We start from the raw sequence: 16,799 nt of genomic DNA, 5'->3' as shown, positions 1-16,799 counted from the left end.
AACCCAGAAAAATCCCCTCTGTGGCACATGCACAGTGAGACCCAGCTTGACATCAAGGGGGCCCTGTTTCATTATACGACTGTTACAATATAACTAACATCGTGATCGTTTTTTTAAAAAGATATTTTATTTATTTATTTGAGAGGTAGAGTTACAGACAATGAGGGGGAGAGACAAAGAGAAAGGTCTTCCGTCCATTGGTTCACTCCCTAAATGGCCGCAATGGTCAGAGCTGCACTGATCTGAAGCCAGGAGCCAGGTGCTTCTTCCCAGTCATTTAAAAAAAAAATCAAAAATCAAAGTTTGAAAGAATTTAGACTCTGAAATTTCCAGTAAATTTGAACTTTGGTTTTTCCAGTGGGTTCAACTGGAAAAATCAAAGGATATATGACTCTCATCTTGTAGAGACACCAACTAATCAGGCTATTTGGATTATATTAGAAGTACTGTCAAGATGTGAAGTGGTGCTAAATTTTAAGTTTTTATAATATAAAATGCTACTGATACAAATGGCTGAAAGTTAAAAAGTCTAATGTTCTTGTATTACTAGATGTGATGGCTATCTTAGTGAGAAAAGCCCAGAGGTCTACAGGGTTTAATGTTCTGTAAAACCCTACAGGTGCTTTTGAAAATGCTGTGTGAGGTAAGCAAGTGCCTCTTGTTGGTTAATGAGTTTATAATTTTAAGCATGGCTATTTAAAGTCTTTTGTAATCCACAGTTTTCTATAGGTTCTGATGGACATTTTCCAGCCACATCTATTGTATTCAGTACTTTGGGACAGCTCTGTAAACAGATGAAGCCAATAATGTATTACAGGTACCAACTGAGAGAAAGTATGGTTAACTGAGGTTACTAAGAGCAGAAAGTAATTCGATTCAATTGGTAATTTACAAAAGGAGGGAAAGCTTTTTTAAAAAGCTATTACTGAAACAGCTTTATTGTTCTATCTTGTATTTTATATGTGTATACATATTGTATGTCTACATGGGAAGATTTATTAAGAGCTTTGTTTTAATTGGCTTACAGAGAAATGATTGCTCATCAATTTAAATGGCTAAAATTAATCAAAGATAGATTTTAATTCATGTGACCTGAATCTCTGTATCAGATATTTTAAATCTGTTGGTAGAAATTAAAAACATTTTATATGCTTGTGCTTAAATTTTCTGGTTAAACAAGCTACACCATGTTAGATATTTAAGAGATGTCTCCAAATACATGTATTCTTAAAATTTATAGAAGGCATTGGACCTCCTGGTAAATGTTTTCCTAAGTTGTTATCTAATGGTTGACACTGCTGAGTTTTCGTTTGCTATTGCTATTGTCAGTCAGCGATCTGGGACTTGCTCCCTCACTTCTCTGTTCTCTTTAAGATGGGAAACTGACTATTCTGAAGGACTCTAAAGATGCACAGTTTGATTTTTAGATCTTCTAAAAGGGATGCCTAACGTTTGCTAATAATAGTATAGCCAAAGGAGAGCTTAAATTATGATTCCACAGCTAGATTTACTTCACCATGGGCACAGTAAACAGGTAAAACCTCCCTTCCAGACCAAACAAAGGAAGAGAAAGTTTTGAAGTGAAGACATAGCTTTCCTCATGGGCATGTCTATGTCATGAAAGACCACTATTGGAACATGCCTGTAACTATAGACTTCTAGTTGAGGCCACAAAGATTAGAGATGGGACTTGAGCACCTCCTTGACTTGCATCCTCTTGTCTGCTTTAACAAAAACCAGGAGGAAGAGAAAGCTGGGCATCAGAAGCAATGTGAAGATAGGTGGCAGGCCTATTTGTGATTATTCTGTACAGTGATCTGCCCTCAAGGAGACCCAGCAGGCCAGTCCACTGCATTGGTTTTCAACGTGGAAATCTAGGGCTTCACCAGAAGTGAGCTTATGAAGAGCCCTGGCAGCTCTGCCAGCCACAAGTTGGATCACTGGGAATGGACCTGCCCTGGAGTTGAAGGACGCCCAGGTCAGAGCAACAGATCTTGCTGGCTCCAAGCTGAAAAACTCTTCACTTGACCCGGCTTCCAAGTAACCACTGCCACGGAGGGGACAGCCAAGTAGGGTCAGCAACATTGCAGGCAGATCTGTAAATTTCCTGTTAGAGATGCCACCTGCCTTCACCTGGCCAGCTCTCCTCCCAGGCAGGTAGGCAATGGAAATCAACAGGGTGCCTTCCCCAAGGAGGTTCACACCGCCCTTAGGTTGTACCCCATGTGAAGAGATAAACACACCGCCCTTAGGTCTGGGCCTCACAACTGGCAAGGCCTTAAAACCCACCCGATTATTATCAGGCCCCTTCTGTCAGTTTCTATTTGGCTTAGCACCTTTCTTAGGTCTTCCAGTAATGAGCCTGTCCTTTGTTCTAGTCCACTTGGGATCTCATTCCTTTGTAATCATAGCCTCTACTCTTACATCAATGGCTCTACTCCTGACCTGCGTGTACTGATGGTCCTCTCCCCCACTTAATGTTGTATGATTGTTCAGAATTTCTCTACAGACAAACCCCTCTACCTGCAAAAGTTGAGTGGCATTTTCTCCTGGTCTTTGTTGGGATCAGCTTTAAATTACGTCCATCAAATAGTCTTCACAAGGGTCCAGAGGACCCCCCCCACTTCCTCTCCTCTACGAAATCCTCTCATTCCCTGGTTAATGCCGCTCTTAGGACCACTGGTTGCTATTCTTACCCTGTCTTTTATACTACAGTGTCTGTTTAAGTGTTTACAGCAGGTGATAATAGAACGAACCAAGGCCTTCAGCACCCCATGTCACCCCATGTCAGCAGGAAGTAGCTCTAAAGACAGTTCATCGTCCCTCTACCCCTCCTGGACATTTGGAACTAATGTAATCCCATACAACTCCTGCTTTATAAAAAACAAACGGGGGGAATGTTAGTAAAATGGCACCGTCTTATCTATGGCACGATCTACACCCTGACACCATCCTAGGCTCTAGCCCACCCCCCCGCCCGCTGCCATTGCTGGAAGCCAGGTGGCCACATGGCCCAACCACAGGTGTCAGCCCCACCCCCATCCTAATGGGATTCGCTGCTCCTACTTCCCTGCCCACTGCCTGGCAAAGTTTTAAAAGGACCTGTTCCTGAACACATGGCTCTCTCTCTCTCTCTCTCTCTGTCTCTCTCTCTCTCCATCTCCTGACCTCTGTCTCTGTCTCTTTCTCTCTTACACTCTCCTTCTCTCTCTTTCTCATTCTTTGCCCCTTCCCTCTGGTCTGTTGGTTTTTTTCCAACAAACCCTTTCTTTTACTCCAGTGTTTGGTGCATTTTGTGGTGGCCTTACAGTTGTGACCTGGGAGAGATGGGGGTGGGAAACCCACGGCGGCTCCTCCCAGAGCCAAGTTCAAAAAAAGACTGTACAATGCAGAGCCCCAAATTTGGGTGGGCCCCTGCAATCTCATTCCACCAAGTTTGGCCATAGAAAGGCATATGCCTGGGACCAGGAGAGGCTATGAAGGAGGCTTGGATCTGACCCCTGCACTTGGCAGTCCCCTCACCCCAAGCAGCAGCCAGCATTGCTCTTTCTCGGCCTTTGAAGAAAGCAGAAAGAGAACACACTTTGATTTTCCTAAAACAAACACTGTGTTGAGTAGGAGATAAGCTCAGCCTTGGGTTGGCTCCGGCTTCCCCAGGCAAGGGAAGTCACACTTCATATTTCCAACAGGAGAGCCCAACAGGGGCCAGGCCTTGTCCAGAGAGCTGGAGCGGCCGCTGGCCCTGCTTTCTGCTTCGGGGGGAGGCCTGCCTGGCAACAGGATGGGAAAGGGGGCAGGGGGATTCAAAGACTGCTGTGGTTGAAGCACATTTCCCCATCAGCTGGGCCTGTGAGTCTACAGCCAATGAGCTCCACCACAGGAAAAGCCAGTTTCCCAGGGAGGGGATCTTGGTGGTGCCCGCTCCCACCCTGTGGCCTTGGAGAAGGGACCCTGTCTGGAGAGACGTTCTCCACCGAGAATCTGTAACACAGGTGTGGGAACTCAGAAGGAAAGCAGGAGCGCCCTTCCCTCAAACCTTCCTTCCTCCTGTCCGTCTGCTCTTACCCACCTGGAACAGCTGGGCACCGTGTTCTGAGCACTGCTCTTGGGCTATCTCATTGCCCTCAGCAAATCTTGGAGACAGGTACAGATAAGGAAAGGAAACACAGTCACTCCAGAAAGGGAAGCTAGGGCTTGAGCCCAGATCTTTGGCTCCTGAGCCTGAGCTCAAGTCACTGTGCCTCTCTCTGCCTTCTCTCTCTGCACTGCTCTCCTCCTGTCTGGCTGGCTCCCCCCTGACATGATGCCAGCCCACCAGGCTCTCACGCGAGCTTCCCAATGGCTTGTTTCTATGAATGAGAATAGTGGTCCTCCTTGACCTGCGACCATTCCTATTGCTATGGTTTCTGTGACCCCACCATCAACTATGCTCCCAAAACATTAAATGGAAAAATCCAGAAATATGGAGGTGGCACCTCCTTGAGTAGCAGGCCACCAAGATCCCTTCCTTGGAAAACAGTCTGTTTGTATTGGAGTTCATTGTTTGTGGACTCGCACCAGCTGTTGAGAAATGTGCCTCAGCCATAGCAGTCTCTGGATCACAGCCTACCCTGCCCCGGATGTGAAACACACCTGTGTCAGGTTTGTGTGCTGGATAACCTGCTAGTTACTCAGTAAGGACATCCTGGTTATCAGATCAGCCATCTTGGTGCATCAGTGCTTGCCCTCAGGTAACCTTATTTTACTTAATAATGACCTCCAATGCACAAACTTTCATTACAGTACACTGATATAGTTTTATTTTACTACTGGATATAGTTTTTTATTTTATTATTTGATATAGTTTTATTTTATTATTGGTTGCTGCAGCTAGAGTCTTACTATGACTGATTTATAAATTAAGCTTTATCATGGCTCTGTATATAGGGCCAAACCTAGTATATATAGGGTTGGATGCTCTCCACAGTTTCAGGGACCTTGGAACAGATCCCCTTAGAATAAAGAGGGACTATGAGGTCCCCACCCACAGGGGTGCCTCGGAGCCCCCTTTGCTTCCGTTCACTCAACTCCTGGGGCCCCTTCTTGTAACCCACTCACCAGACTTTTTCCAACTCCAGCACCTCTGGCACAAAGCCTATAAACATACATTCCTCACTCCTCATCTCTCACACACACACACACACACACACACAAAAAAAAAATTCCACATGATGTCCCCAAAGGAAAGAATGGGGAAAAAAAAAAAAGAAGAAGAAAGACGTGAAGTATTCTGCCATGTCTGGCCTAGCCTTTTATTTCTTGTCCAGATGAGCTTGCCAAGCCAGTCTCTTATAATTAAGCAAAAGAACTGCATGCCGGTAGCCCCGCACAGGCTGTGGTGTGCACCTAGTGAGCCGATGTGGTCAGGGCAGACACGCGCCCTGAGCACCAAGATGAAGAATCCAGGCGAGTTCCTGAAACCAAGAGAGTAGAGCCCCAGGGGCTAAGCATCGCTGTTGCTACAACAGATAATGACCTTGGGGTAGGTGACCAAGGACTGGCTCACAGGGCCCCACAAGGCAAACGGCATTCCCAGACGCAGAGATCAAGGACAGGAATCCGAAGAGACCTTTCAGGAATAGTCCATCTGGCCAGAGAAAGCTCCTAGGGCAGAGTAATGATCTACGAAGCTATAACCTGTCTCTGTGGCAAAACTTAATTTAGGGGCAGTGTTGTGGCACAGCCTAGGATGCCGGCATCCCACATCAAAGCAGAGATTCAGGTCCTGGCTGCTCTATTTCCAATCCAGCTCCCTGCTAATGTGCCTGGGAAGGCAGCGGAAGACGGTCCCAGTGTTTGCACTCCTGCCACCCACATGGGAGACATGGATAGAGCTCCTGGCTCCTGGTTTCAACTTGGCCCTGCCCCAGCCTGTTTGGAGAGTGAACCAAGGGATGGAAAATCTTTTCTCTCTGTCTCTCTCACTCTGCCTTTCAAATAAATAAAGTAAATAAATCTAAAAAAAATACTAAATTTAAAGAAGTTCTTGGGCCGGCGCCGCGGCTCACTAGGCTAATCCTCCGCCTGCGGTGCCAGCACACCGGGTTCTAGTCCCGGTCGGGGCGCCGGATTCTGTCCCGGTTGCCCCTCTTTCAGGCCAGCTCTCTGCTGTGGCCAGGGAGTGCAGTGGAGGATGGCCCAAGTGCTTGGGCCCTGCACCCCATGGGAGACCAGGAGAAGCACCTGGCTCCTGCCATCGGATCAGCGCGGTGCGCCGGCCGCAGTGGCCATTAGAGGGTGAACCAATGGCAAAAGGAAAACCTTTGTCTCTCTCTCTCTCACTGTCCACCCTGCCTGTCAAAAAAAAAAAAGTTCTTGGTCATCAAAAAAGCATATTGAAGAGGAAATTTGTCGGATAGTCCTCCTGGTGCTCACAGACAACACCCTGAGCAGCTGTCACAGGGACAGTTGGTCCTCCACACCCATGAGTTCCACGCCCAAGGATTCAACCAACTGTGGATCAAATTCATTTGAAAAAAAAAAATGGATCTCTACTAAACATGTACAATTTTTTTCATCATTATTCCCTAAACAAAACAGTATAGCAATAATTTACTTTGTGGTTGGTTTTGTAAGTAATCTAGAGATGACTGAAAGTGTCCAGGAGGATTGCGTGGGTTGTAAGCAGCTTCTATGTCATTTTTACATGAGGGACTTGAGCATCTGAAAATCTTGGCATCCAAGAGAGGCTCTGAAACAAATCCTCCCTGGAGATGGAAGTCCAAGTGCATTCCTATCTGCTTCCAGGGATGTCTGGAATGAGCCAGGCTCTCCATGGCTCCGTGACACTTCCCTTAAGGAAGATCTCCAGAATCTATACTGCCCGAGCTGCCTGCTAAATTTAATTCTGCTAGGAGATTTTGTTGCAGAAAAAAAGAGGCAAATAGTAACAGCTAGCATCGCTGCCATAGACTGAATTCTTTGTAGATGCTACCTTATTACATGGCGCAATACTCCCTTGGGTCAGGGTTATTTTATGGACAAAGTCGTCTCGCCCATTGGTGAGTTACTTACAGGCAGCTGTAGCTCCGGCTACCATTGTTCCTCTGCAGATTTCAACACTGTGAGTTTCATGTGTGGTGGACTCCCAACTCCGTGTTCAGTTGAACTGAGTGCAGCAATTTAATTAAGAACATCAAAAGTCCATACCCAGCATTACAAAGGAGAACTTTTCTTCCTTATTAGCATAGTAAAAAAAAAGTTTAAAAGGTGTTAATATCCAACAGTCTTATTAACTGCCAAGCACTGTGGCTAATGAATGACATTCAATGTCTAATCTGACAATCACAAAAATCTTAGTACTTTTCCCATTACAAATGTGGCTCCAGACATAAGAATTACACCCATGCTCAAATTAAGAATCAAACAATCTGACTCTGAAGTGTGAGCTCTTCATCACTAAGCTAAGAACAAAAATAAAGCCTATTAAAACTAAAATTCAGGGAGCCGGCACTGTGGTGTAGGGGGCTAAGCCTCCACCTGCGGTACTGGCGTCCCATATGGACCCTGGTTCGGGTCCCGGCTGCTCCACTTCCGATCCAGCTCTCTGTTAATGGCCTGGGAAAGCAGTGGAAGATGGCCCAACTTGGGCCCCTGCACCCGCGTGGGAGACCTGGAAGAAGCTCGTGGCCCCTGGCTTCGGGTCGGCCCAACTCACTGTTGCAGCCATTTGGGGAGGGAACCAGCAGGTGGAAGACCCCTCTCTCTGTCTCTCCCTTTCTCTATCTGTAACTTTGCCTCTCAAATAAATGGATCTTTTAAAAATGAAATAAAATAAAATTCATATAGTAAACAAATGGGGGGGGGTTCCTTCATAGCCCACTCCCACACAGCCACATCCCTGTAGTCACAATGCCCACCCCTCTCGTAGATTTCCACTGTTCAAAGTTCAGCATGGATCCTTCCAAATGTTTTTGTTCCGTGTGTATGCATGTGCTACCTGCTCATAGCTACTGTTTTTGAAATAGTATTAGACGGAGCCGGTGCTGTGGCACAGTGGGTTAATGCCCTGGCCTGGTCCAGCTCTCTGCTATGGCCTAGGAAAGCAGTACAAGATGGCCCAAGTCCTTGGGTCCCTGAACCTGTGTAGAAGACCTGGAAGAAACTCCTGGTTCCTGGCTTCGGATTGGCACAGCTCCAGCTGTTGCAGCCAATTGGGGAGTGAACCATCGGATGGAAGACCCCCCCCCCTCTCTCTTTCTCTCCCTCTCCTCTCTCTGTGTAACTCTGACTTTCAAATAAATACATAAATCTTTTTTAAAAAATAGTATCATACTTACTATCTTACTATCTTGACTTGCATAATTCTGGGCTCCTTTTCACATGAGTGCATGTAGCTTATTGTGAATTGAATCATGTCCCAAAAATTTGTCCTAACCCCTAACACCTGAGAACATGACTAATTTTGGAGACAGGGTCTTTAAAGAGGTAATTAAGTTAAAATGCAGTCATTGGAATGGGCTCTAATCCAATATACTGGTGTCTTTAAAGAAGAGATAAGACAGCACACACAGAGGGAAAACCCAGTGAGCACCCAGGAGAAGACAGGAGAGAGACCTCAGAAGCTACCACCTCTGCTGACACCTGGACCTTGGACTTGTCCAAAACTGTGAGAAAATTGACTTCTGTGGGTGAAGCCCCCCAGACTGGGGCGGGGGGGGGGCGTACTTGTTACGGCAGCCCTCTAAACTCATACACGGCTCTATCACACTGCTTTCTAACCGGCCCCTAGAACCCCGCTTCGTAAAGCTGCCTTAATTGCTTTAAACCATTCCCATTTGGGCAAGTATCAAAGTCCTTTCTTCCTCTCTATTATTTCTCTTCTTTCTTCCTTTCCGATTACCAACAACGCTGAACGGAATGCTCCTACAGGTAGCCTTGTGTTCTTGTGAGTGTCTGTAGGTCAGAGCCAGCGAGGAGGAGCTCTGTGTGCAGTAAGACTGTTTTATAAGTGAGTGTGTGTCGCCTGGGGGTTTGGAGTTCTGCACGCATATGGTTGGTGAAACAATTCATCACGCGTCTTACCCTTTTAGAACAGGGAAAGACATCGCCTTCCCGCTCTCCCTTGCCTGTTCGGTCTTCTGGACTGTATTTGACCTTTTTCACAAAAAGGAAGCTGAAAAAAGACAGGATGATTCTTAACTCCAGAGAAATGTCAGAATCCCCAGCTCCACGTGGGGCAGTCAAGTCCCTGCTTTCGGCTGAGGGCTCAGGTCTCCGCAGTTCCCCCAAGCAACTCCTTACACATGAAGAGGCCACACTAACGGACCTAGGGGGCAATGCCACGCTGACCATCAGTATGGCTGCCACTGCTAAATAGGTCACTGTTGCCAGGGCTGAGTTGTACCAGGAATAGCACGGGGCGGGGACAGGCGGAGGAGAGGCAGGGATGCAGAGTCCTCCAAAGTTGGTTTCAAAGAGTCCAACACATGAACACAGAGCCTCACAACAGGCACAAAGCACAGAAATCCACATCCCCTCTCCTCCCCTCACTTGCCTTACCTGAACTAATCAACCCCATGTGATTTCAGACTGCTGTTCCCATGTTTAGAAACCAGAGTCTCCATTGCTCCAGCTCAGTACAAAGTCCCAGCTCTCCAGGCAGAGGTCGAGCCTTCCACTGGCTGCTTCCTCTCCCTCTCCTCATTCCCCCACTCCTCCCAGGTTCAGTGCCTCTGCTCCCAGCTCCTTCTTCATCACCAAGAGCCTCAGTCAGCTCTGCCCATGCCTTTGCCTAGATTCACTAATGTTATCACCATTAGTTTGTAAGCTCTTAGAGAGCAGACCTTATGTCTCATATTCCATAGTTAGGGGATAGAGTGAGAGAACAACAAATATTGAAATGGGAGATGGAGGAGAAAAAGAACAGGGAATGGAGCCAGCGTCATGGCATAGTGGGTAAAGCCACCACCTGCAATACGACATTCTGCATGGGTGCCGGTTCCCATCCCAGCTGCTCCACTTTCAATCCAGCTCCCTGCTAATGAATCTGGGAAAGCAGCAGCAGATGACCCAAGTCCTTGGGCCCCTGCACCCATGTGGGAGACCTAGAAGAAGCTCCTGGCTCCTGGCTTTGGCCTGGCCCAGCTCCAGCCATTATGGCCATCTGGAGAGTGAACCAGTGGATGGAATATCTCTCTCTCTCTCTCTCTCTTTCTCTCTCTCCTCTCTCTCTCTGTAACTCTGCCTTTCAAATAAATAAATAAAATCTTAAAAAAAAATAAAGGGAAGGATACAGCCCTGTCTCAAGGAGATCACCCCTCCAAGTCCCTCCATTCGCGGGTCCTCTCCGCTCTCTCCTCCAGCCTCCAAATTTGGCTTCTGCTTTCTTCATCTGTGTCAACTCCTCCTCCTCCATGACACTCCCCAGCTATGCTGTAGTATTCATCTATCTCCTAGGTAGACGTCCAATCCCCTACCCTGGACCACAGGCCAGTGCAGACAAGTGCCATGCTTTGGGCTTCTCTCCTGTCTCCTGTGGCTCCAAGCATGCAATGCACTGAATAGTTTTTGAACTGAACTGAAAGGGCTGCCACCACTAAACCCATTCTTCTCTGATTGAAACCAAAACTTAGCTGCTGAGAGCCCCTTTGCGACCAGAGGCCCAGGAGAAACCATTCTCACTGTTCCCAGCCCTAAATCCTTGCAAGCCAGTTGTCACTTGCCAACTTTTACAAACATCAGTTTTCTAATCTGCAAAATGGGGGTCATAGTAAAAAGGAGCTGACTGAGTTGCTATGAGGGCAACCAACAGGTGACAAACGAACCTTATAACCTGAGAACACATAGAACACGCACAGCAGATGCACACTTGGTGCCTGGATACAGAACACCTTTCCCAGTCAGCCACAGCATCTTTATTCTCACCCCATCTTCCAAGAGGAGCCTGGGTTTCCTTCCCCAAGGCCAACACAAAGAGAATGCAGTGATGGGAGCTACCCACTGGGCGGCAGTGCAGAGTTCAAAATGGGCTTTGTCATGAGAGTATTTCAGGCATGGAAAGCCAAGACACTCTGGCAAAAGATCTCTGTGAGTGAGATCCCAGTGGAAGGAACAGGTCTTCAAAGAGGGAGGTGCCTTTCTCTGAAGGGAGGAGAGAACCTCCACTTTGACTATGACCTTGTCTAAACAAGATAAGAGTCGGAGAACTCAAGGGGCTTCCATAGCCTTGGAAACTCATGACTGGTGCATAGGGAGATTACTGATGCCATAAACAGGAGTGTCAATTTGTAAGGTCAACAGCGGGAGTCACTGTGCACTTACTCCTCATGTAGGATCTCTGTCCTTAATGTGCTGTACACTGAGGCTTAATGCTATAACGAGTACTCAAACAGTATATTTCACTTTGTGTTTCTATGGGGGTGAAAACGATTGAAATCTTTGCTTAATGTACACTAAACTGATCTTCTGTAAAAAAAAAAAAAAAAAAGAAATTATCAATTCCCAACTTGACTCTCACTGGGATTAAACATGACAATAGGTCTGATCTGATTTCATCATCATTTAAAAAAAAATCATCTATTATTTTTCACTTTATGTTTCTGTGTGGGAACAAACTGTTGAAATCCTTACTTAAGGTATACTAAGCTGATCTTCTGTATACTAAGATAATCGAAAATGAATCTTGATGTGAATGGAAGGGGAGAGGGAGTGGGAAAGGGGAGGGTGGTGGGTGGGAGGGACGGTATGGGGGGGAAAGCCATTGTAACCCATGAGTCGTACTTTGGAAATTTATATTCATTAAATAAAAGATAAAAAAAAAAAAGACAAAAAAAAAATGGGCTTTGTTTGCTAGGTGTGGACATGATAAGCACAAAGAAATAGAAATATTTATGTATTACTCTGCTGGTCACTGACATCTAAAACTACTTTAAAAGCCAAGTGAGGGGGATGGGGCCTGTGCTGTGGCATAGTGGGTAAAGCTGCTGCCTGCAGTACCAGCATCCCATGTGGGCGCTGGTTTGAGACTCAGCTGCTCCACTTCTGATCCAGCTCTCTACTATGGCCTGGGAAGGCAGTGGAGGATGGCCCAAGTCCTTGGGCTCCTGCACCCTCGTGGGAGACACAGAAGAAGCTCCTGGCTCCTGGCTTCAGATCAGCACTGCTCCAGCCATTGCGGCCAATTGGGGAGTGAACCAGCAGATGGAAGACCTCTCTCTCTCTCTCTCTCTCTCTCTCTCTCTCTCTCTGCCTCTCCTTCTCTGTGTGTGTAACTCTTTCAAATAAATAAATAAATCCTTTAAAAAAAAGTGTGGCTTTTAAGAAGCAAGAATAAAGTGAATTGCCAAGACATAGTGGCCCGGACCCATAGGCACTAGGAGACACTTTTTCATTCCACAGATAATTAGCAAACCATCTTGATGGCGATCTGTGCAAGGGGCTTCACAAAGTTCCCCGAGAGACAGGCACAAGCCTCTGGTTAGAAAGCAGCTTTGCGTGTCAGAGGACTTGAGCTCAGCACCTGACTCAGCTTCTGACTCTGGATTCCTGGTGATGTGGACCCTGAGAGGCGGCAGTGCTGGCTCAAGTGTTGGATTCCTGCCACCCAGGTGGGAGACCTGGACTGAGGTCCTGGCCTCTGGCTCCAGCCTGCCCCAGGCTAAGCTGTTTCAGATATTTAGGGAATGAACCACCAAATGGATGCAAAATCTCTCTCTCAATCTCTCTCTCCCTCTCTCTCTCTCTCATGCAAAGTCAAAAACATTCATGGAAAACACATATTGTAAAAAAACAAAAACAAAAACTATGCATGGATTTCCAAAAGGTTTTGCACCAGAAAAAATGTTTCTTTTAATTCCAATTTTCCATGAGCTTTTTAAAGTCCCTGTGTATGAACCCAACTTCCCCAGGATGGTGGGAACCAAAAAGCAGTGACCTAAATTACTGAACTCTAACTTCAGATGGAGTCTGGACAGTAAGGAGATAGAGCCGGGTTGCTTCAAGGTTTCTGGGCCCAGATGGAACACATAAACCTGCTCATTCAGAAGATCTTCATTTTTCCCAGCCCGACTCCCATCCACTAGGCAATCCAGTCCAAAGTGTGTTATGCATTAAAGCCACAGGATTCCTTATGGGTAACATATGTTGCCAAAACACGTACAGTCATAATATCTCGTAACCCAGTGATATTGTCCCTGGAGTTAATATTACTCTGTGAACATGTGTTTCTGTTATTCCCATCCTCAGATACAAGGATTGAAATATATTATGCACAATGTATGGTTAATTGAAAGATACAGGGGGTATATTAAAAAATAAATCTGTTTATATGACCTATGCTGAAATGCATCTGAAATACCACACAGTCGCTTTCTCACCCGTGTATGTGGGTGATCTCTATTGTTTTCTCTGATCGCTCCATCCTTTCTCCTTTCAATCTCCCCTGTCTTCTTGTATGTTTTCTTGGTGCCAAGCTCACCACAGAAGAGTAAGATTCCAGGCAGGGAGCTGCGATGCCAGGAACTAAGGCAGCGAGTAGGAAGGTGTGGTTGGAAGTGAGAAGTGAACAAAGGAGAACATCAGTGATGCCATTCCCCTGGATTCTGGAAGCACCATTTTAGGGGCTTAATCCTAGGAGGAAATAGGGCATATCCACTTTTCCTTTCCCCTTGTTGCACGGTCACGGTCATGTGTTGAGGAATGGCCTTGACTTGAGACTCCTTCTGCAAAGCAAAGCAATCTTTGAGAACTTCTCTCACCAGGGAGATCTGTGTGCAGCCGCCTCTTCAGCCCACCTCACACTGCTCCTCCAGGTTTTTAGGACGTACGCCTTCCTCTCTGACCCACTGACACTGCCCACTCCAGGCGTCTGCGACCTAAAATCTGGATGGCTTCAGGAGTCCCTTCCTTGGTCCTTCTCATCCCATCTCAGCCCACCAGAGTTGTGAGCTTATGCAAACCTGACCTGACTTAAAAATCTGATTTAAGGGGCCGGCACTGTGGCATAGTGGGTAAAGCCACTGCCTGCAGTGCCAGCATCCCATATGGACACCGGTTTGAGTCCCGGCTGCTCCACTTCCAATCCAGTTCTATCCTGTGGCCTGGGAAAGCAGTAGAAGATGGCCCAAGCCCTTCGGCCCCTGCACCCACGTGGGAGACCTGGAAGAAACTCCTGGCTCCTGGCTTCGGATCAGCATAGCTCCGGCCGTTGCAGCCAACTCGGGAGTGAACCAGTGGATGGAAGACTTCTCTCTCTCTGTCTCTCTCTCTCTCCCTCTCTGCCCCTGCCTCTCCTTCTCTCTCTGTGTGTAGCTCCGGCTTTCAAATAAATAAATATTAAAAAAAATCTGACTTAAAATCCCTCCATGGCTCTCTGTTGCCTGTTAGCAGCTTGGAGGGGGCCGGGGAGGATGGCTGCACTCAACAAACAGCACCAAGCACAGCAGAAGCTCCTCAGTGTGGCGTAAAGGCTCCTCATGATCAGACGTCGGCTCAGCCCAGCCCACCTCTGTCCTAGATGTATTCTGCCCCACCAAGTGTTCCCACTCCTGACCTCCCTTACCATCGCACACACCGGACACACGTCAAGGAACCACCTTCCTTCTTCAAGGCCCACCTCAAGCACCACTTCCTTGGTGCCGTCTTCCCAGCTCCAAACGGACTGTTACAGCAGCATCTTCCATAAGTCCCTAGATCCCTACCCACCCTTCTGTGTGGCCCGTCTCAAGCTTCCATCATCACTGGTGTGTTCCCATCTCCCTAACAAAATGAGGGTCTCTTGAGGAGCAAGACATGTGACTTCACTGTGCAACTCACTCACACGGAGCTCGGTCCTGACTGCCATTCATAAGTTAGAGCACGTATAGGGTCCCATACATCTTCGGCCCTCAGCTTCCTCGTATGCCCAAAGAGGCAATTATACAATTCATAACACTGTCCTCAACAAGTGCAATAGCACAGGGAAAGCCCCGACACAATGCTCATATCCGGCTGTACTGGGTGGTGCTGCTCTAACTGTATCATTACAGCGCGCTGAGCACTTGCTAAAGACAAGGACAGTTAGGGCCTACCCTCAACGTCCTTCATGTGTGAGTGAACAGTGTCAGAGGACACAGAGAGCGCCTTGAGAACCCAGGATGGGGCCCCTAGTACCAAGGTTGAAAGTCCTTCCTGGGGGAAAACTTGGAAAGAAGTGGGTCTGGAATCAGGGATGACAGGTGCAGGCCATTGACGTCCAGGTGGGACAGGATGCCTGCTGCCTGCACTAAGGCAGCACAGTGCAAAGGAAAGCAGCGGGTGGAATTTATTTATTTATTTTTTGACAGGCAGAGTGGACAGTGAGAGAGAGAGACAGAGAGAAAGGTCTTCCTTTGCCGTTGGTTCACCCTCCAATGGCTGCCACAGCCGGCGCGCTGCGGCAGGCGCACCACGCTGATCCAAAGCCAGGAGCCAGGTGCTTCTCCTGGTCTCCCATGGGGTGCAGGGCCAAAGCACTTGGGCCATCCTCCACTGCACTCCCTGGCCACAGCAGAGAGCTGGCCTGGAAGAGGGGCAACCGGGACAGAATCCAGTGCCCCGACCGGGACTAGAACCCGGTGTGCTGGCGCCGCAAGGCAGAGGATTAGCCTACTGAGCCGCGGCACGGGCCAGCAGCAGGTGGAATTTAAAGATGCTCTGGACCCGAGTCTTGTGAGCCTTTGTGGGGTTGGAGGTCAGTGCCAGGGGAGGCTGGGTGAGCACGGGTGCCTGAGAGGGCTCGGTATATGCAGATCCAGGAGCCACGAGTAGGCTGCTTTGAACTGAAACAATGAGAGGAAAGCGTTTGAGACGGGCTGAGGGCAGGGCTGCAAGGAGCATCAGCTTGTGAAAGGCCGAGCAGAAAGTAGAGCTCACGCGGGAAGCAGGGGTGGGACCGAGAGTGAAGAGGAAGCCAGCGAGAGGCAGCCTTGGAAGCGGAGAGAGGACCCCTCTCTGTCAGCTCGGAGCCGACACCCAGCAGATACACAGATGGCAGATGCGGAATAAACGGAAGGGTCGCTGAATTTCCATGGCCCGCTTGGAACTGACCACATACGAAAGGCCTCTCCCGGGAATAGGAACGCACTTATTGTGCCCTAATGGACAAGTAAGGCTACTTGGGATCAAGGAGAGTTCCAGATCTTGAATGCCTTATTCTTAGGAAATACAAGCTGACGTATTTGGGAGCAATGTGTCAGTACACAACCTCCAAGCTGCTTGATTTCCCCATCAAAGTCTCTACGAAAGAGACAAAGCAAATATGATTAATAGCCTTGATCTCCACATGGAACATATACGGTCTTCAGTCCTTCCCAGATTTGTGGTCGGCTAGTTTTGGTGGTGGTGGTGATGCTGTTGGAAAGGTAGACAGAGACAGACAGAGCAAGCTCCAAACCTAGTTCACTTCCCAAATACCCCAGCAGCCGGGGGCCCAGACTCCATCTGGGTCTCCCACGTGGGCGGCAGGGACCTAAGCACTTGAGCCATCACCTGCTGCCTCCCAGGGTGCGCGTTAGCAGGAAGATGGAAGTGGGAAGGTAGACTTAAACCCAGGAAATGATGGGGAAAATGTCATAACTGCTAAACCAAACACCTGCCCCTCCTTTCAGGTTTTGATGGCCAATATTCTTCATAATGAAAAATTTAGGAAAAGAAATTTTGTCCTCAGATCCTTGGATGTTCATCTCCCAAAAGCAAGTCAGCAAAATCCAGGAAGTAGGGACATTATCATCTCTTCATGCATTAGAGAAAGGAGAGCAGGCAGAACCCCCAGAAAAGCCCCCAGACTGGGGACCCCACATTTC

The sequence above is a fragment of the Oryctolagus cuniculus genome, chromosome 1 (genome assembly GCF_964237555.1).
Source record: "Oryctolagus cuniculus chromosome 1, mOryCun1.1, whole genome shotgun sequence".
Lineage (NCBI taxonomy): Eukaryota > Metazoa > Chordata > Mammalia > Lagomorpha > Leporidae > Oryctolagus > Oryctolagus cuniculus.
This window is presented reverse-complemented; position numbering follows the sequence as displayed.